Source organism: Schistocerca piceifrons, chromosome 4, assembly GCF_021461385.2.
Source record: "Schistocerca piceifrons isolate TAMUIC-IGC-003096 chromosome 4, iqSchPice1.1, whole genome shotgun sequence".
Taxonomy (NCBI): Eukaryota; Metazoa; Arthropoda; class Insecta; order Orthoptera; family Acrididae; genus Schistocerca; species Schistocerca piceifrons.
In genome coordinates, this window is record NC_060141.1 from 564,276,584 (window position 1) to 564,299,450 (window position 22,867).

Genomic DNA, 22,867 nt, shown 5'->3' on the forward strand with positions numbered 1-22,867 from the left:
AATTACAATACCGATTGCTGCTTGGTCCCCGCATGTCCTGACTTTGCCCTCACCCTCTGAGGCTGTTGCCCTTTCTGTACTTGCCCGAGTCCATCTAACCTAAAAAACCGCCCAGTCCACGCCACATAACCCCTACTACCCGTGTAGCCGCCTGCTGTGTGTGTAGTGGAGTCCTCCCTCGGGCATGGGTGTGTGTGTTTGTCCTTAGGATAATTTAGGTTAAGTAGTGTGTAAGCTAAGGGACTGATGACCTTAGCAGCTAAGTCCCATAAGATTTCACACACATTTGAACATTTTCATTGTTCTACTGATGAACGTTGTACGAAGGGGAATTTTGTACCATAATATGTTAAGTAAGTTTATGGTAAAAGGAAAGCTAATTCGAATGCAAATGAAAATAGTTAATAACTTAAAGTATAAACAAAATATCAGGATGTTAAATATTTATTTCGGGAAAAAGTTCAGTTTGAAAGCGTTATTTGTTGATTGGTTAATCACGAAAGGCGCGGACTAACGCGGGAGAATAACGTTTGTCTATTAGCCTTAAAGAAAAGTGACCAATCAGAAAGGAGTATTCTTCGAGCGTCTTTTCTCTTGGAGATATAGAACGCTTACAGCAGTGTAAGGGATTTCGAGCCCAGCATTTTGATGGTACAGTCATGTGTAGCATGAGCTCCGAAGGAAGTTACGATTTGCCGGTTTTAGTTGTGCTACATGTTTCCAAAGTGTTTTAAAGTGAAGGCATATTTATTCCGGAGGGCTTTTTAGGAAGAACGGATCCTTAAGTAATTTTGTGTATGAGAAAAGACAGTAATTCCGCGTGGCATACTGAGCAGATCGGTGACTAAAAACTTGGCGTACATTAGACACCGATAAACGTAATAGTATGGGGAGCATTTTCATTTAAGAACAATCCGTGCTTAGTAGCTGTTCAGATTTTGGAAAATACGTTACGATAAACTTGTTAACGTGAATGAAAGGGTTTGTGCACGACTGTGTTAGGATTAGCACGGGCTTGGCAGTGAATGTGTACATTATCAAGGTTCAGAATATACCGAAGTTTTGCCAGTATTTCGACCTTTCATTCAAAATTAAGACCTTTTCCCGATTATTGGAATAGTTAAGTTGTGTGCAGCCCGGTGCGAGTTGCAGTACGGTAGGTTTCTGCTCGGCTTTCCTACCGGCGATCTGCTACAACGAGTTCACAGGCAGGTGCAGGTCAAGGACGAACGTAACCGCGCCGCCGCATATGGTCTTACGATGTGTTACGTGGCTGCAAGAGGTACACACCATTCCTTGTAGACAGGCTGTATAGCGCTGATAAACCTACAAATGTGGCAACTTGATTCATGGCGTGATTATGAGGAGGTCCAAACACGATAGCTCCATTCTGCCATGTTTCCATGTTACTAGGCTGATTCCACACAAGCGACTGGCACAAATATGCCTCTGGACTTTATCTACATTCTTGTAGCTTGCACATCTAAACCCTTCATATATTGAATTAACTGCAAATGCTGCACTCAGCAGGTATGATCTTATAATTGAGGCTCAAAGGTTAATGTCCCATTGACGTCGAGATTATTAGAGCACGAGCTGGGAATGTTCAACGATGGGGAAGGAAATCGGCCGTGCACTTTAAAAGGAACAATCCCGGAATTTGTCTGGAGCGATTCAGGGGAATCACAGAAAATCCAAATCTGGAACGCCGGACGCAGATCTTAACCATCGTCCTCCCGAATGCGAGTCCAGTGTGCTAACCACTGTGTAACCTCGCCCGGTATCTTATAATTAACTGGCGACCCGACCCGGATTCGGAATGGTAGCATTAAGTATCTATGACCACACGACTTGACTCACTTGACTGGCGTAGCGAACTTTGTTTGAGAACCACGAATAATATTCACAGAACGCTGTTTCATAAGAGGACATAATAGCTTTCTTATAACTTACACTCACCCCAGGGCATGAATTGGCTTCTGGAGCGGCACCTAATGGCAAAGATGGGAGTACATCTTGATGCAAGTAATACGTTAACATCCAGTGTAAATATTGTATACGAACCATGGGTGTATGTGTGTGTGAGTGATCCAGTATACGTCGGAGACAGGCTAAGACGGCGCAGATAAGAGAAAACAACAAAAAAAGCATCATCTACTTGTTTGTCTCACGTTACAGCGCCCCTCTTTTGAAACTTAGTACGCCTGTGATGCATTATTGAGACCCACTGCCGCAGTTCTTCGTCATGGATTCCTTTTGGCAGACTTCTTCGCCGTGACATGCAAAGAATCGTGTCCACATCTAGGTTTGATTCAAGGAAAGCAGAAAGCTGTAAGCTGAGCCATCTGTTGCGCTGCTGGCAGAATGTGCTGCATGTAAACGAACGAAATTTACTGAAGTACTTTTTTGTAAGCATTAGAAATTAAAGGCCGGCCGTAGTGGCCGAGCGATTCTAGGCTCTACAGTCTGGAACTACGCGACCGCTACGTTCGCAGGTTCGAATCCTGCCTCGGGCATGGATGTGTGTGATGTCCTTAGGTTAGTTAGGTTTAAGTAGTTCTAAGTTCTAGGGGACTGATGACCTCAGAAGTTAAGTCCCATAGTGCTCAGAGCCATTTGAACCATTTTGAAGAAATAAAACACCACATATTTCGATTTCGCAAGCTTTTCCGCTAGGCAACGTTTCTCAAACAACTGTAGACAAACTACTGGTTAAAAATAATTGATTATTTCAGATTGTCTCACATCACAGCCTGATGATGTCGTTAGCTTTTCGTTATTGGTCATATTTATAACGATTCTTCACAACTGAGTAACTCACTGTTCGTTATTCGGCGAATTTACAGTGAATTTAGAATGCGACTGGAAATATGAAAGAAGCAGAAATTGGCAGTCTAAAATTGTCGTCATATTCTGAAATGTGACCGTTAACCATCTGTAGAAGTATTTCGAAATCTTGTATATTCATCCGCAAGGAATTTCTGAATCTCAGGAAGGTGGTGCCTAGTCTTTATGATCTTTAAAGGGCCAAAATCTCTTTCTGGCAAGTAGTCTTCTGCATAATTTCAAAATTTGTAAACAAATAATATCTTTCACCTCACCACGCAGAGAATCGTTTCGGAATCTATGTTTGACTCAATAAAAGCTTAAAGATGCTTCTCTGCTGCAAAATCTTCTTGAGAAACGAAGTAAAGCTCCATCCATTGATGTGTTTTGCTCTATACATAAATAACTGAAGACCACAGGTTTTCGTCTCGCATGTTTTTTCGCTCTTCACTTATTCTGAAACGATTGCAATCAACTGAATGCTACTTAGACGACTTGCTTGTCCCTAACCAGTTAACACACCGGGAAAAGGTGTAATGTAATGCCGGCTACAGTGTAATGTGGGATCCGAGGCACGTTCCGTTTCTGGCGTATCTCCTCGTCATTGAGAGGTGAATGCTAGGTTGAAAGGCAGAATGAAAACATGTGAACCACTCGAGATTCGATCCTCCAAACTTTCGGTTTCTAGCCGAATGCTCTACTTCTGACCCAGGACACCGGATGCGAATTTCTTCACCCTTTATGCTGTCACAAGGTACTGCTGCTCCCTCGAGTTAACGCGGCTGTTCGCTGGGCGGCAGTGGCATCGTTTTCTCAACTTAAGTTTAATTCATCATAATACAGACAATTTTTGCGAAATATTTATAAACTGTAAGCAAAAATCTTCAACGTGAAACAGTGCTGCTAGTAATGAAGACCGGATCTAAATTCATGATGCACTTCCTGTGATTAGCCTGCACAATCAGGTGGACGCGAGGAAGTGACTTTATATACACTCCTGGAAATTGAAATAAGAACACCGTGAATTCATTGCCCCAGGAAGGGGAAACTTTATTGACACATTCCTGGGGTCAGATACATCACATGATCACACTGACTGAACCACAGGCACATAGACACAGGCAACAGAGCATGCACAATGTCGGCACTAGTACAGTGTATATCCACCTTTCGCAGCAATGCAGGCTGCTATTCTCCCATGGAGACGATCGTAGAGATGCTGGATGTAGTCCTGTGGAACGGCTTGCCATGCCATTTCCACCTGGCGCCTCAGTTGGACCAGCGTTCGTGCTGGACGTGCAGACCGCGTGAGACGACGCTTCATCCAGTCCCAAACATGCTCAATGGGGGACAGATCCGGAGATCTTGCTGGCCAGGGTAGTTGACTTACACCTTCTAGAGCACGTTGGGTGGCACGGGATACATGCGGACGTGCATTGTCCTGTTGGAACAGCAAGTTCCCTTGCCGGTCTAGGAATGGTAGAACGATGGGTTCGATGACGGTTTGGATGTGCCGTGCACTATTCAGTGTCCCCTCGACGATCACCAGTGGTGTACGGCCAGTGTAGGAGATCGCTCCCCACACCATGATGCCGGGTGTTGGCCCTGTGTGCCTCGGTCGTATGCAGTCCTGATTGTGGCGCTCACCTGCACGGCGCCAAACACGCATACGACCATCATTGGCACCAAGGCAGAAGCGACTCTCATCGCTGAAGACGACACGTCTCCATTCGTCCCTCCATTCACGCCTGTCGCGACACCACTGGAGGCGGGCTGCACGATGTTGGGGCGTGAGCGGAAGACGGCCTAACGGTGTGCGGGACCGTAGCCCAGCTTCATGGAGACGGTTGCGAATGGTCCTCGCCGATACCCCAGGAGCAACAGTGTCCCTAATTTGCTGGGAAGTGACGGTGCGGTCCCCTACGGCACTGCGTAGGATCCTACGGTCTTGGCGTGCATCCGTGCGTCGCTGCGGTCCGGTCCCAGGTCGACGGGCACGTGCACCTTCCGCCGACCACTGGCGACAACATCGATGTACTGTGGAGACCTCACGCCCCACGTGTTGAGCAATTCGGCGGTACGTCCACCCGGCCTCCCGCATGCCCACTATACGCCCTCGCTCAAAGTCCGTCAACTGCACATACGGTTCACGTCCACGCTGTCGCGACATGCTACCAGTGTTAAAGACTGCGATGGAGCTCCGTATGCCACGGCAAACTGGCTGACACTGACGGCGGCGGTGCACAAATGCTGCGCAGCTAGCGCCATTCGACGGCCAACACCTCGGTTCCTGGTGTGTCCGCTGTGCCGTGCGTGTGATCATTGCTTGTACAGCCCTCTCGCAGTGTCCAGAGCAAGTATGGTGGGTCTGACACACCGGTGTCAATGTGTTCTTTTTTCCATTTCCAGGAGTGTATATATACAGGGTGGTCCCATTGATCGTGACCGGGCCAAATATCTCACGAAATAAGCATCAAACGAAGAAACTACAAAGGACGAATCTTGTCTAGCTTGAAGGGGGAAACCAGATGGCGCTATGGTTAGCCCGTTTGATGGTGCTGCCATGGGTCAAACGGATATCAAATGCGTTTTTTTTAAATAGGAACCCCCAATTTTTTTTACATATTCGTGTAGTACGTAAAGAAATATGAATGTTTTAGTTGGACCACTTTTTTCGCTTTGTGATAGATGGCGCTGTAATATTCACAAATATATGGCTCACAATTTTAGACGAACAGTTTCTAACAGGTAGGTTTTTTAAAATTAAAATACAGAACGTAGGTACGTTTGAATATTTTATCTCGGTTGTTCCAATGTGATACATGTACCTTTGTGAACTTATCATTTCTGAGAACGCATGCTGTTACAGCGTGATTACCTGTAAATACCACATTAATGCAATAAATGCTCAGAATGATGTACGTCAACCTCAATGCATTTGGCAATTCGTGTAACGACATTCCTCTCAACAGCGAGTAGTTCGCCTTCCGTAATGTTTGCACATGGATTGACAATGCGCTGGCGCATGTTGTCAGGCGTTGTCGGTGGATCACGATAGCAAATATCCTTCAACTTTCCCCACAGAAAGAAACCCGGGGACGTCAGATCCGGTGAACGTGCGGGCCATGGTATGGTGCTTCGAAGACCAATCCACCTGTCATGAAATATGCTATTCAGTACCGCTTCAACCGCAGGCGAGCTATGTGCCGGACATCCATCATGTTGGAAGTACATCGCCATTCTGTCATGCAGTGAAACATCTTGTAGTAACATCGGTAGAACATTACGTAGGAAATCAGCATACATTGCATCATTTAGATTGCCATCGATAAAATGTGGGCCAATTATCCCTCCTCCCATATTGCCGCACCATACTCGTACATTAACCCGCCAAGGTCGCTGATGTTGCAGTTGTCGCATCGTGGATTTTCCGTTGCCCAATAGAGCATATTATGCCGGTTTACGTTACCGCTGTTGGTAAATGACGCTTCGTCGCTAAATAGAACGCGTGCAAAAAATCTGTCATCGTCCCGTAATTTCTCTTGTGCTCAGTGGCAGAACTGTACACGACGTTCAATTCCTGGTGCATAGAAATATGGTACGCGTGCAATCGATATTGATGTAGCATTCTCAACACCGATGTTTTTGATTCCCGATTCTCGCGCAATTTGTCTGCTACTGATGTGCGGATTAGCCGCGACAGCAGCTAAAACACCTACTTGAGCATCATCATTTGTTGCGGGTCGTGGTTGACGTTTCACATGTGGCTGACCACTTCCTGTTTCCTTAAATAACATAACTATCTGGCGTGCGGTCCGGACACTTGGATGATATCCAGGATATGTACTGTATCAGGAAGCAAATACCGTCCGCACTGGCAGAATGCTACGTGATACCACGTACTTATACGTTTGTGACTATTGCAGCGCCATCTATCACAAAGCGAAAAAAGTGGTCCAACTAAAACATTCATATTTCTTTACGTACTGCACGAATCTGTCTGTAATAAAAATGGGGGTTCCTATTTAAAAAAACGCAGTTGATATCCGTTTGACCTATGGCAGCGCCACCTAGCGGACCAGCCATAGCGTCATCTGGTTTCCCCCTTCAAGCGAGAGAAGTTTCGTTCTTTGTAGTTTTTTCGTTTGACGCTTATTTCGTGAGATATTTGGCCTGGTCACAATCAATGGAACACCCTATATATATATATATATATATATATATATATATATATATATATATATATATATATATATATATATATGAGAGAGAGAATAAATGCAATTAACATTAGTAGACTCTTCATAATAGTTCAAAGAAAGGCAGTGGCTAATAATGCCAACTAGAACATCGGAAACAACACCATTTGGGTGGTTCATGTCCCAAATGGTTGAATGACCTTGACTGTAAAGGTTACAATTAAATTGTTTCACTGTGTTTTCCGTAAGTCATTCAGGGAAACCAAAGAATGCAGTCACACGGGATATCAGTCCAGTGTATTAATAGCTACGTCACTTGATTCGAAACGTCAAAGGAAAACAAAACAACATAATTGCTTTGTACTTCGGTACTGAATCCTCCGTATCACGTATTCTAAAATGTATTAATTAAAATTGTAATTCTTTCTGGTTTCGTCACACTGCTAACCGGATTTCAGTATTTCGGTTTACATAAAATAATCAATATCTGCATCAATGAATGTCCATAAACCTTTCAATGTCTCTCTCCGCTCGTCTCCACACGTCGCATTAAGAAAGATACCTCAGTGTTAACCCGAACTTATACGCTTCCACCGTGGTGGTCATTACGTGAAATATGGGTGGGAGATAGTAATATATTCCGTGACTCTTCTCGAATGATGGGTTCTTGGAAATTTTAGAGGAAAACTGATGAATGCACAACAAGTTAGTAAAGACGACAGACACTAACAGGAAAAGCAGACTGGCCTCCTTCGGCCACGTGCTGTACATGATCGATAACAGACTGACAATTTTTTTTTTCTGACGCAAGGTTGAGAGCTCAAAGGAAATCCTTGGATGACACAGAGAAGAAGTTGAATATTTGAAACCGGATGCCCTGAAAAGAAAAGAAGCTCGATTGAAACAGGTATAAATCAAAAATCTTGCGTTGCGGAAGAAGGATGGAGGAAGGATAAAATTAATTCAAGTCTTTCGGTCGACAACAATGTGTAGAAAAATGGTTCAAATGGCTCTGAGCACTATGCGTCTTAACTTCTGAGGTCATCAGTCGCCTAGAACTTAGAACTAATTAAACCTAACTAACCTAAGGACATCACACACATCCATGCCCGAGGCAGGATTCGAACCTGCGACCGTAGCGGTCGCTCGGCTCCAGACTGTAGCGCCTAGAACCGCACGGCCACTCCGGCCGGCAACAATGTGTAGAAGAAAGAGTAATTGCTCACATCAAGAGAATAAAGGGCGTGCGGTAAAGGGTTATCAGACACGGTTGCAAACCGAAGTAAAAGTGGTTCAAATAGCCTAGCGTTTAAAAATAGTGTAAAATGAACACCTCCGTTTCCATTCCACAAGTCAGTGAACGGTGTGTACGAAACTTCACAACAGAGCATCGGTGCCCCCCTTCCCACTCCATACGTGTCTGCTGTACAGGAAGGACTATTGTCCCTACCTGCGTCGGAATTTTCTGATTAGATCGGCGTGCAGATTATGCGAACTGAATGAAGGACGTAGTAAGACGTTAACTGATTCCTTCTGAAACATGTTATCGCCACTTTGAGGCACATCATTCCTGTTGTCTATATCTCCCCCGCTTCACTGACTCCCACAGCGTTTCGGTTAGTATATCCACAACACTTGCATTCCGATTGGTCGAACCCGTGACTAAACACGCAGTTCTTGTGTTACTCGTGTTATTACGGATCCCAGACATAGCAACAATAGTAAAGAATAAATCTAACGAAGATTTTGTAAGCATTTATACGTGGATCAGTCAGAACATTGTGACCTAATAGACAATATGTCCGCCTTTGGCACAAATAATAACGGCGCCGCGTCGTGGCGTGGAAGCACTGAGGTCTTGGTAGGGCGCTGGAGGGCGTTGGCACCACAAATGCACACACAAGTCACCTAATTCCCATAAATTCCGGGGAGGGGACGATGAGTTCTGAAGCCACATTCAGTCACAGCCCAGATTTCGACCAGTTTCGTATCTGACGAGTTGGGGGGAGGGGGGGGAGGGTGTAACACCATAGCTTAGACACTGCATACCTTTTGTTGATTCATTTTTCTTTCTGTTTTGTTCAGCGTTCCATTGTTGAGCTTCTGTAAATGTTGTTTGATTGAATCGATAACACAAAAGTGTTCGCTTTATCCTTTGTAAAAACTCTGATGTCATGGTTTGATTCTATGCAATGTAGTGTATCTGTCATTTAAATTCTTCGTCTCATTTGAAGGGAGACAAAACTTACTGTATATATTTGAAATTTGGGTGAATAATTTTTTGTAGATATGTCAATATGTGCAATTGTTCCGTTTTAATTAATATGTTTGGTTGTTGTTATGTAATTGCTGGTCCTCACTTAAGGTTCTTAGTTATTTTGTATGTAAAAGGTGGAGTGGTTCCCCTTAGGAACGGAACTGTGTAGCGCGCGCAAAGTGTGGTTAGCATGGATAGAAAAGTGGAACCAAGAGTCAGTCGGGGACGAGCTACCAAACTGTCAACTGCTCATGTGAAAGTTGTGTATTGTGCTGGTGCCGAGAGAGGCTTTCCATACCGCTTTACAGTGCCTCGGATGGATGGCTAAAGAGCTGGAACTATTCTGAAATTGATATCTATCATCGCCACCAAGAAATGACAGAGTCCAGCATTTCCGCCCGCAAATCCACCCATCGACATGCACTCGCCACCACGTTGCGCAATCACTGAAGAGGAACCAAGGAATTGTAGAAATGTACAGTGAAGGATCAGCTCATGTGGATGATTTATTTGTTTTCATTAATAAGGTAACCAAAAGACTATTTATGAAAACTTACCTTGATTTAACCTCTGTCGCATTTCCACTTAGGATCCTTCCCATGCTAAAGTGATTACCGAGTGTCCTTATTGAAAGAACATTGAAGCTCAGTGTTTTACTAATTAATGTCACTTGAAGATAGTAAGAAGAAACTAAGTTAAAGTTAATGTAGCAGAACTGAGTAATACAGTAAATGATGCTTGCAGAAATTAATTTTTCTATTAAAACTGTTTATTAATATTTTATTGCCAACTTCTAAAGTGAATGTTCTCAAAACTGTGGCTTATAGAGTTTTGAAAATTAAATGATCACAGTGCAGTCTGTTGAAAATCACCCAAAGGTGCGCTATTATCTTATCTTGTATTTTAATAACCGTTTAATTTTTGTGTCGAATTGTTTGTGCTTTCTGTAGATTAGTTCAGACGTTCTTTGCACAACAGTTTTTAGCATGGATAGGGACTGCAACTGCTGTGTTCGGATGCAGGCTGAGTTGGCATCCCTTCGCTCCCAGCTTCAGGCAGTGTTGACTTCGATCACACAGCTTGAGGCTGTTGCCAATGGGCATCACTGTGGGGGTCTGGATGGGGGTTTGTCGGGGACGGCCAGCTCGTCCCACGCATCCCCCGATCGGACTACGACTGTGGCTGCCCGGGATACTGCCCACATTGAGGCTGACCCCTCACCTGTGGTAGAATGGGAGGTCATCTCGAGGTGTGGCAGGGGGCGAAAGACATTCCGGAGGGCTGAACGGAAGGCCTCTCCAGTTTGTCTGACGAACCTGTTTCAGTCTCTATCTCAGGCTGATACTGATCTTCGGCCGGACATGACTGCTTGTCCTGTTCCAGAGGTTGCCCCTCGGTCTGCAAGATCCGAGCGGTTGCAGAGAGTGGGCTTACTGGTAGTTGGGAGCTCCAATGTCAGGCGCGTAATGGGGCCCCTTAGGGATATGGCAGCAAGAGAGGGGAAGAAAACCAATGTGCACTCCATGTGCATACTGGGGGGAGTCATTCCAGATGTGGAAAGAATCCTTCCGGATGCCATGAAGGGTACAGGGTGCACCCATCTGCAGAAGGTCGCTCATGTCGGCACCAATGATGTGTGTCGCTATGGATCGGAGGGAATCCTCTCTGGCTTCCGGCGGCTATCTGATTTGGTGAAGACTGCCAGTCTCGCTAGCAGGATGAAAGCAGAGCTCACCATCAGCAGCATCGTCGACAGGACTGTTTGCGGACCTTTGGTACAGAGCCGAGTGGAGGGCTTGAATCAAAGGCTGAGACGGTTCTCCGACCGTGTGGGCTGCACATTCCTCAACTTGCGCCATAGGGTGGTGGGTTTTGGGTTCCACTGGATAGGTCAGGAGTCCACTACACGCAGCAAGCGGCTACACGGGTAGCAGGGGTTGTGTGGCGTGGACTGGGCGGTTTTTTAGGTTAGATGGCCTCGGGCAAGTACAGAAAGGGCAACAGCCTCAAAGGGTGAGGGCAAAGTCAGGACATGCGGGGACCAAGCAGCAATCGGTATTGTAATTGCAAACTGACGAAGCTGCGTTGGTAAAGTACCGGAACTTCAGGAGCTGATAAAAAGCACCGAAGCTAAAATCGTTATAGGAACGGAAAGCTGGCTGAAGCCAGAGATAAATTCTACCGAAATTTTTGCAAAGGCACAGACGGTGTTTAGAAAGGATAGATTGCGTGCAACCGGTGGTGGCGTGTTTGTCGCTGTTAGTAGTAGTTTATCCTGTAGCGAAGTACAAGTGGATAGTTCCTGTGAATTGTTATGGGTGGAGGTTACACTAAACAACCGAGCTAGGTTAATAATTGGCTCCTTTTACCGATCTCCCGACTCAGCAGCATTAGTGGCAGAACAACTGAGAGAAAATCTCGAATACATTTCACATAAATTTTCTCAGCATATTATAGTCTTAGGTGGAGAATTCAATTTACCAGATATCGACTGGGACACTCAGATGTTTAGGACGCATGGTAGGGACAGAGCATCGAGTGACATTATACTGAGTGCACTATCCGAAAATTACCTCGAGCAATTAAACAGAGGCCGGCCGTAGTGGTTGTGCTGTTTTAGGCGCTGCAGTCTGGATCCGAGCGCCGCTACGGTCGCAGGTTCGAATCCTGCCTCGGGCATGGATGTGTGTGATGTCCTTAGGTTAGTTAGGTTTAATAAGTTGTAAGTTCTAGGCGACTGATGACCTCAGAAGTTAGTCGCATAGGCTCAGAGCCATTTGAGCCAATTAAACAGAGAACCGACTCATGGAGATAACGTCTTGAACCTACTGATAACAAACAGACCCGAACTTTTCGACTCTGTAAGCGCAGAACAGAGAATCAATGATCATAAGGCCGTTGCAGCATCCCTGAATATGGAAGTAAATAGGAATACAAAAAAAGGGAGGAAGGTGTATCTGTTTAGCAATAGTAATGGAATGCAGATTTCAGACTACCTAACAGATCAAAACGTAAATTTCTGTTCCGACACTAACAATCTTGAGTGTTTATGGAAAAAGTTCAAGGCAATCGTAAAATGCGTTTTAGACAGGTACGTGCCGAGTGAAACTGTGAGGGACGGGAAAAACCCACCGTGGTTCAACAACAAAGTTAGGAAACTACTGCGAAAGCAAAGAGAGCTTCACTCCAAGTTTAAACGCAGCCAAAACCTCTCAGACAAATAGAAGCTAAACGATGTCAAAGTTAGCGTAAGGAGGGCTATCCGTGAAGCGTTCAGTGAATTCGAAAGTAAAATTCTATGTACCGACTTGACAGGAAATCCTAGGAAGTTCTGGTCTTACGTTAAAACAGTAAGTGGCTCGAAACAGCATATCCAGACACTCCGGGATGATGATGGCAGTGATACAGAGGATGACAAGCGTAAAGCTGAAATACTAAACACCTTTTTCCACAGCTGTTTCACAGAGGAAGACCGCACTACAGTTCCTTCTCTAAATCCTCGCACAAACGAAGAAACGGCTGACATCGAAATAAGTGTACAAGGAATAGAAAAGCAACTGAAATCACTCAACAGAGGAAAGTCCACTGGATCTGACGGGATACCAATTAGATTCTACACAGAGTACGCGAAAGAACTTGCCCCCCTTCTAACAGCCGTGTACTGCAAGTTTCTAGAGGAACGGAAGGTTCCAAATGATTGGAAAAGAGCACAGGTAGTCCCAGTCTTCAAGAAGGGTCGTCGAGCAGATGCGCAAAACTATAGACCTTTATCTCTGATGTCAATCTGTTGTAGAATTTTAGAACATGTTTTTTGCTCGCGTATCATGTCGTTTTTGGTTCAAATGGTTCCAATGGCTCTGAGCACTATGGGACTTAACATCTGTGGTGATCAGTACCCTAGAACTTAGAACTACTTAAACCTAACTAACCTAAGGACATTACACACATCCATGCCCGAGGCAGAATTCGAACCTGCGACCGTAGCGGTCACGCGGTTCCAGACTGAAGCGCCTAGAACTGCACTGCCATACCGGCCGGCGTCGTTTTTGGAAACCCAGAATCTACTCTGTAGGAGACAACATGGATTCCGGAAACAGCGATCGTGTGAGACGCAACTCGCTTTATTTGTTCATGAGACCCAGAAAATATTAGATACAGGCTCCCAGGTAGATGCTATTTTTCTTGACTTCTGGAAGGCGTTTGATATAGTTCCGCACTGTCGCCTGATAAACAAAGTAAGAGCCTACGGAATATCAGACCAGCTGTGTGGCTTGATTGAAGAGTTTTTAGCAAACAGAACACAGCATGTTGTTCTCAATGGAGAGACGACTACAGAAGTTAAAGTAACCTCTGGCGTGCCACAGGGGAGTGTTATGGGACCATTGCTTTTCACATTATATATAAATGACCTAGTAGATAGTGTCGGAAGTTCCATGCGGCTTTTCGCGGATGATGCTGTAGTATACAGACAAGTTGCAGCATTAGAAAATTGTAGCGAAATGCAGGAAGATCTGCAGCGGATAGGCACTTGGTGCAGGGAGTGGCAACTGACCCTTAACATAGACAAATGTAATGTATTGCGAATACATAGAAAGAAGGATCCTTTATTGAATGATTATATGATAGCGGAACAAACACTTGTAGCAGTTACTTCTGTAAAATATCTGGGAGTACGTGTACGGAACGATTTGAAGTGGAATGATCATATAAAATTAATTGTTGGTAAGGCGGGTACCAGGTTGAGATTCATTGGGAGAGTGCTTAGAAAATGTAGTCCATCAACAAAGGAGGTGGCTTACAAAATGCTCGTTCGACCTATACTTGAGTATTGCTCATCAGTGTGGGATCCATACCAGATCGGGTTGACGGAGGAGATAGAGAAGATCCAAACAAGAGCGGCGCGTTTCGTCACATGGTTATTTGGTAAGCGTGATAGCGTTACGGAGATGTTTAGCAAACTCATGTGGCAGACTCTGCAAGAGAGGCGCCCTGCATCGCGGTGTAGCTTGCTCGCCAGGTTTCGAGAGGGTGCGTTTCTGGATGAGGTATCGAATATATTGCTTCCCCCTACTTATATCTCCCGAGGAGATCACGAATGTAAAATTAGAGAGATTCGAGCGCGCACGGAGGCTTTCCGACAGTCGTTTTCCCGCGAACCATACGCGACTGGAACAGAAAAGGGAGGTAATGACAGTGGCACGTAAAGTTCCCTCCGCCACACACCGTTGGGTGGTTTGCGGAGTATAAATGTAGATGTAGAACCACATCAAGTTGTGTTCTACTGCAGTAAAAGTTGAGAACTATTACTGTTGAAAGTTACATGTTCATGCTTGTTAAGGGCATGTTTCTTTAGTGTATTGAAAGTGTGTTTAGTTTGCTCTGCTACAGTGGTCAAGATTAAGGACCCCACTCCATTGAAAGTAGTTCAAATGCACAAAATTACTTAATTATAGAAAGTTTCAATTACTCTTGCTATTCAAGTGAAATTCTGTACAATATTGGGGTCTTCTTGTGTATTAAAAGTGCATATTAATGATGCAACAGGATCCACAGTTTGTCTATTGTGCTCATACTAGATAACGATTAATAGAAAGACCACTATCTAGGAAAAAAGTAATTTCTTTATTCAAAAGACAGTGAAAATTAATTTGTTAGTGAACTTCATTTAATTTTCATTCTAAGTAGAAAGATGTTTAGTAGTGAGAGACTTAATCTATGCATAATAATTAATTTTGCTGTGAAGCATATCCATATTTCATGTCAGACAGGAATATGTTTGAAAAGTAATACTGAATCTATGTCCAATTTATGATTCTAAAGTGCGCTGTAATTGTAATATTATTGAAACCATCCAGTTTGACCAACCCTTGAAAGCAAAAAGTGGATGTCATTATCTGTTGTACTTATGTTAATGGCTTTGTTCTTCTATAACTGCTAACACTTTCACTTTCTTTAACGGTAGCATCTGCTAGTGACCGATTCATTGCAAATGGCTGGTTCAAATGGCTCTGAGCACTATGGGACTTAACATCTATGGTCATCAGACCCCTAGAACTTAGAACTACTTAAACCTAACTAACCTAAGGACATCACACAACACCCAGCCATCACGAGGCAGAGAAAATCCCTGACCTCGCCGGGAATCGAACCCGGGAACCCGGGCGTGGGAAGCGAGAACGCTACCGCACGACCACGAGATGCGGGCATTCATTGCACTCTCGTGTGATAAAGTATAGGCTGTGTGTGTCCATTAAAGTTACTCATATCTATTTTCTTGAACAAGGATGTTAATCATTCTCATGCCTAATTAGGCTGGTGACCGTTTTCTTTATTCTTTGAACAGTGTGGATAGGTTAAATATTGTTTATTACTGTTTAATTATTCACGCAATTCTGACTTTCACTTCCGATAAGCCACCTCCGTTAGGTACATCACGGTCAACATAACAAAATTCCTTTCAGAGGGTAACACTGCTCTGCTTCTTTATTCTGTAATTGTTTTGGTAAATATAATTTCATTATAGGAACTGCCTCCAGCTTATAGTATAACAGTAGCGGACGGTAGTGTTATAAGGTGAGGCAACACGTCGATTGGAACTGGCCACTGGCTACCTCGAAACACCCCATCTCACTCCTGGCCATGTGACATGGCGCATAATCTTGTTGAAAAATGCCACTGACGTCGGGAAGCATTGTCGTCATGGTGGGCTGTATGTGGTCTGGAACCAGTGTGCGATACTCAAACGGTTCAAATGGCTCTGAGCACTATGGGACTTAACAGCTGTGGTCATCAGTCCCCTAGAACTTAGAACTGCTTAAACCTAACTAACCTAAGAACATCACACACATCCATGCCCGACGCAGGATTCGAACCTGCGATCGTAGCACTCGCACGGTTCCGGACTGCGCGCCTCGAACCGCGAGACCACCGCGGCCGGCAGTGTGCGATACTCCTTGCTCGTCATGGTGCCTTGCACAAGCTTCACTGGACCCATGGATGACCACGTGATTGTTCCACAACGCATAGTTGAGCCGCCGCCAGCTTATCCCCGTCCCCTCCTCCCGCCCCCCTTCCCTCCCTCTCCGTACAGATGTCAAGGAGTTTTTCCCCTGTAAAACGATGGATTCGAGACGTCCCATTGGCATAATGAAAAAGATATCAGACCACGCAACGCTCTCCCATTGCGCCAGCGTCCAGTGCCGATGGTCACGTGCCTATTTCAGTCGTAGTTGCCGCCGCCGTCGGGTTAACATTGGCACATGCACGGGTCGTCAGCTGTGGAGGCCCAGCTATAGGAGTGTTCGGTGCGCTGTGTGATCAGACACACATGTACGCTGCCCAGCATTAGTCTGTAAATTCTGATATCAGTTCCGCCACAGTTTGCCACCTGTCACGTTTTACCAGTCTGCCCAGCCTACGACGTCCGACATTTGTAATGACGGGTGACCGCCCAACCCCACGACCTTCGATTCGCCACGAGGTGAAGACATTCACCACAGCACTCTTCAGACACCCTACAAATCGTTCAGTTTCCGAAATGCTCGTGCCGAGCCCCCAGGCCGTCACAATCTGCCCTCGGTCAGACTCAGATGATGGCGCGCCTTCCCCATTGTACACACAGGCAGCACGCTCGCTGATACTACGAGGGGCGTGTGAAAAGTCCGTGCAAAAATAAAAACTACTTACTTGTTTGGGGTAAATCTTTTATTTCTTTTATTTTTCGACATAGTCTCCTTTTAGACTTATTCACTTCATCCAACGCTGTTCTTATTTGCTGATCCCTTCCGAATAACAGGAATTGTCCAAGTCTGCTAAATAGCTTTCGCCGGCCGCGGTGGTCTCGTGGTTCTAGGCGCGCAGTCCGGAACCGCGCGACTGCTACGGTCGCAGGTTCGAATCCTGCCTCGGGCATGGGTGTTGTGTGATGTCCTTAGGTTAGTTAGGTTTAAGTAGTTCTAAGTTCTAGGGGACTGATGACCGCAGCTGTTAAGTCCCATAGTGCTCAGAGCCATTTGAACCATTTTTTAAATAGCTTTCAGTTACTGCTATCACCTCCTCGTTTGAATAAAATCTTTGTCCCGTCAGCCATTTCTTCATGCGTCTGAGGGAGCCAAGTCTGGAGAACAGGGGAGATGTGAAACGAGTTCGAATCCTATTTCCATTAATTTTGCGACCACAATTGCTGAGGTGTGTGCTGGTGCATTGCCGTGATGGAAAAGGACTTTTGGCGGTCCAATCGCCGACTTTTTCTTGCAGCTCGGTTTTCAAACGGTCGAATAACGATTAATAATATGCACCTGTAATAGTTCTACCCTTTTACAAATAGTCTATGAGGATTATCCCTTGCGAATCCCAAAAGACAGTCGCCATAACCTTTCCAGCCAAAGGATTGGTCTTCGCCTTTTTTGGTGCAGATTCTCCCTTGGTAACCCATTGTTTAGATTGTTGTTTGGTCTCAGGAGTATAGTAATGTATCCATGTTTAATCCACAGTGACGAAACGACGCTTAAAATCCTGCGCATTCTTCCTGAACAGCTGCAAACCATCCTTACAACATATAACATGATTCTGTTTTTCGTCAAGCGTGAGCAATCTGGGAACCCATCTTGCGAATAGCTTTCTGTCCAAATGTTTATGCAAAATATTATGTGCCCGTTCATTCGAGATGCCCACAGCACTAGCAATCTCACGCACCTTAACTCTTCTGTCGTCAATCACCATGTCATAGATTTTATCAACGATTTCTGGAGTTGTAACTTCCACATGGCGTCCAGTACCTTCAGCATCACTTCCCATATGGTCACTCCGAAAATTTTGAAACCGCTTATAAAATGTTCTAATCGAAGGTGCAGAGTCACAGTAATGTTATCAAGCTTCTCTTTAGTCTCCTGAGGTGTTTTGCCTTTCATGAAGTAATGTATAATCACCACACGAAATTCTTCTTCATCCATTTTTTGACAATCACTCGACTTCCTTGATTCACAGGAATGCCAAACACAAAGAAATAGACCAATGTGGCAGAAACTTGGTGTGCGTTCTTTCCTAAGATGCTGTTAACTAAACATGACCTTGAGACGCGCCGGTGGTGACATCTCTCGGACTTTGCACGGACATTTCAAACGCCCCTCGTACATGCACCGCGCGTGTGTCTTAGTCGGGCCGCAAGATGAGACGCAGGCCCGTGAGGTGACGCAGGGGGGCTCACGCCAAATTCCTCACGGGAAGCGTGTGTCACGGCGACAATCATCGCAGGTTGGATCGCAGTTTCAGTACGCAGTTTGCTGAGGAACTTTGGCTCTGGCAGAGATGGCGACTACTTCTGCTATGTTAATAGATATAATCTGAGTTTGAGTTCGAAACGGTGTGTTACATCGCTTTGATGAAACAAAAAGGAGAAAAAAGTTCGTACATGAAAAGAAGACTAGAAGACTAAGTCACGGGGAATTCGCTTTAACTAAGGAATTTGATGATGGAAAAATTCACGAACTATTCTAGATTAAACCGTGATCAATTCCAAGAAGTGCATGGTCTCATCAAGAATGAAATTGACAGACAGGGATGCAACGCTACAAGGCCGATTGGAACCAAGGAGAAACTAGCTGTGTTTTTAAGGCATGCTATTATGATTAACACACACACACACACACACACACACACACATATATATATATATATATATATATATATATATATATATGTTCTGTTTGTTTCTGTATAGCCACTAACCTCCGAAAGCTCTTGCCCGATCAGGATGGTTTTTAGGTACCTATTTCTTTAATTATTATATATAACATATAAACATGTAATTTTTCACGATTTTCGTAACAATGTTTCCCCGTTATAAAATTTGTATAAATTCATGTACTATCAGAAATGTACTCGGACGTCAGTTTCGATTCTATATTGATATCAAAGACGTGGTTAAATCCATCTATTCCGTTTTCACTGGTAGATATGGAGGGCTACACGCTAGTAAGGAACCTAGACATCTTTTTTGATAAACATTTAACCAGGACAGAGCACATCACGAAAATTTGCTACAGAGTTTTAACAATGTCAATGTAGAATGTTACGGTTCCAGAAGCTCCAGTCTGGAACCACGCGACCGCTACGGTCGCAGGTTCGAATCCTGCCTCGGGCATGAATGTGTGTTATGTCCTTAGGTTAGTTAGGTTTAAGTAGTTCTAAGTTCTAGGGGACTGATGACCTCAGATGTTAAGTCGCATAGTGCTCAAAGCCATTTGAACTTTTTTTTTTTTTTTAGAATGTTGACAACGAATTACAATTTCGTATGTCCGTTTCCTTGGTAACTTCCTCCCACTTCTCAGCTTTCAGCTTCGTTTTGATGTAATCTTCATGGCTTGTATCATACAGAATTTTGCGAACACGTACGGCTTCAATTAGCTTTTCCTCCATTTCGAACTACCAACAGCCAGAACCACCGTGAGCCTCGCAGTAAACTGCGTACAGGAGACTGCGGTCCGCAGGGTCACCAAGCGCAGTAACTGCGTCACGTCACGCTGCGCTCTAACGTGCGCAGCACCATTCAGTTGTGTGGTTCGCAAAAACTCACCGTGAGTCGCCCTGCGTCACCTCACGGACCTGCGTCTCATCTTACTAGCAGTCGTTCCTCTCCAGGTGGCGCTGCTGTCGCCTGGACGGGTTTATATCGATACTAGGTCGGTGGTCATAATGTTCTGGCTGATCTGTGTAGAATTACTTCAATTTTATAAGAGATCACGTAGTACAAAAAGCTTACACAAGGACGAATTAATAGGACCTGAACGACTCCCTGAACTTGTAATCTTTATCTGCAATTGTTTCTCTCTATTACGTGGTCTGAAATTTACTCAGAGTAACAAATCTACAAACAGTGCGTCATGGCTACTAAAGCAACGCCACAGGTGGGAAATAATGCTCCTACGTAGAGCATTGTGTTTCTGCGATATGCATTCCAGATGTCGTACGTACTGTATTATTTCCGAAATTGCCGCTGCACATTATTTAAGGTATTCGGTGGTTCTACAAAACAAAAGGCAAAACGAATTATTTCCGCGTTCTACGACACCAGTTGAACAGATCTGAAAGGATATTTCATGAAGGTACCATTACTCTTGTCACGCACTGTACCAATTTTGTCACGCGCTGTACCAATTCGCTGAGCTCCCATTGTACCAGAAATTGTCCCCATAAATGAGTTACTCGAATTACTGCAGTGACAATGAATGTAATACGAGTAAGGTAAAAGCAGTCCAGCTCTTAACACTGGACTGAAAGCCATGGCGCTTTATTGCGTTCGGTCTCACATAAAGGGAATTTCTCTTACGTTACATCCTCATCATTGCTTGGATTGCTTCTTGTTATAGCGTTCATTCCTTATCTGCTTCGAAGCGAGTAATGAAGCAATTATTGAACTACTGCAGGTACTGTCTACAACTTGAAGACATTTTCTTGAGATATTTAGCATTTGTTACGGATATGTCTCACTTTTATCATGTACGGGACAAAGCACCTTATAGGCATGTAGCTGGTGGACTATGCGAGGAACTTATAACCTCCACCGTATCAATGCTACTAATTGAGAAAAAGCAATTATTGGTAACTTGACATATGTTTTTGGATGGGGTCCACCTTTAAAAAAACACAGTTTTGTTTCCTATCCCAAACATGTTTCACTGCAGTTGCAGCATCATTAGTGGTTTTTTTTATTTTATGGCTTTTTACCACATGGTATGGTTTTCCTGCTATATTACGTTTTTACAGCGTCTATTTTTTTTACAGTTTGTCATTTTTTTCTTTTTTCTTCATCTTCTTTACTGTAAAGTTCTTACCAGCTGCTAAACAGTGAAAGAGTGGCAGCTCAATACACAGAACTTCACAATGAAGAAGATGAAGAAAAAGGAAGACATGACAAACTATAAAAGAAAACAGACACTGTAAAAACATCATACAGCAGGAAAACCACACCATGCGGTAAAAAGCCATAAAATATTAAGACCCACTGATGATGCTGCAACTGCAGTGAAACATGTTTGGGGTAGAAAACAATATTGTGTTTTGCTAAAAGTGGACCCCATCCAAAAACACATGTACTGTTAAAACAAACACCTCAAGATGATTACACATTGATTCTTACAAAATTGTTATGAGAGTAATGATCTTTTGAAGATAATTTATTTTCGTGGTAAACAGAATCGAATCGTTCAGTTTTTGCCCCTCAGAAATTTTCAATTTACCCATCAGCGGGTAATTACCCCCATATTGGGAACCATTGCGTATAGATGAACTGCCTATACACATAGTTAAGTTTGTAGGGAACCCTCAGAGTGCGAGTCCAACTTACACTTCTCCGCTTTTTTCCGGTTACAGAAACCTTCTTAAAAAAAAGTTCTTCCTTCGGACTTCTGCATCTCGCCAGAGGGGTAGACATAATGCAGTCAACCCAGAGAACATTGTAGGCCTTTTCTTCGTAATGTAGCTACGGACGAGACACAAACGATTCCGTTTTATGAAGCCTTCCATTCCTTTAGAAGACTTGTCACAGGATTCAAGTCGAAAGACGTTTAGCGTTATCTGAGACATAGTAGCTCCTAGGACACGAAAGTCTTCTTGAGTTATAAGCAAAAATTGCTGGCAACCAAAACCTCTCAGTTACTGATGAACGTCATTATTTTTACCACTGACTTTGCTGCAGATCATGTACATCTCTAAGTGAATTTGGCGGTGTCAGCGAGGGAGTGGGTGGGGGTGAGGAATACAATGCGTATCTCGTCCCTGAGCCGTGTTGCCCCACGTCTTGGTGCCGTTGGTAGAGTGGCATCATGTAATAGGGATAGTGGCGTGTCGTTTTCTTCTTGTGTTTACTGGAACCACTACGTTTGCTAGCATTGTCTGTCCACATGTGGCAGCAGCAGCGGTTATCATACCTAATACCGTGGTACTATCCTTGGAAGGACGTCAAGTGTTTTCCGGGTCAGAGTGTGTCGGGTAGCTCGGTTGGGATGGAGCAGCAGTGAGGTCCGGCAGCATGAGAACATGCGGGGACCGCTGGCGGCATGCAGGCACTGCTGGATCGAGGGGCTGTAGTTGTGAGGGCCACAACCTCGTTGTCCACCGGACCCAGGACGTTTGAGTTGACTAAGCATTAACCTAATAGTGAAACCTCCACTATTTTGAGATCACGTCATTTGTTCGTGCGTTGCAGCTCACGGGGTCACTGAGACGAAGTGCAACGAGTGGAGTGTTTGGAGTTGGCGAAATTAATTAGCCATCCTCCACCTTTTATTATTAATCATTGAATTCCTTGTGTTTATTGATGAAGTTCAACCAGTGGTATTTTTCTGCCTAGTGGCCGCTAACGCCCCAGTTTCCTCCCCTGGAGGTTAGTGTATTTTCGCGGCAGTGTACCTTTCCTCGCCTTGCCACTGCTGTCTGCTAAGGCATGTAGTTCGACAGCCTCCTTGATTGTGTTTCCGATATTTGTTTCTTTTGGACTACTTTGGTCACAGTGGTTCCTTCTGCTTATGGATGTTCTAAACACGGGATTCTGAAGACGCAGTACTGTCTGCCGGTTCCGTCTTGCCTG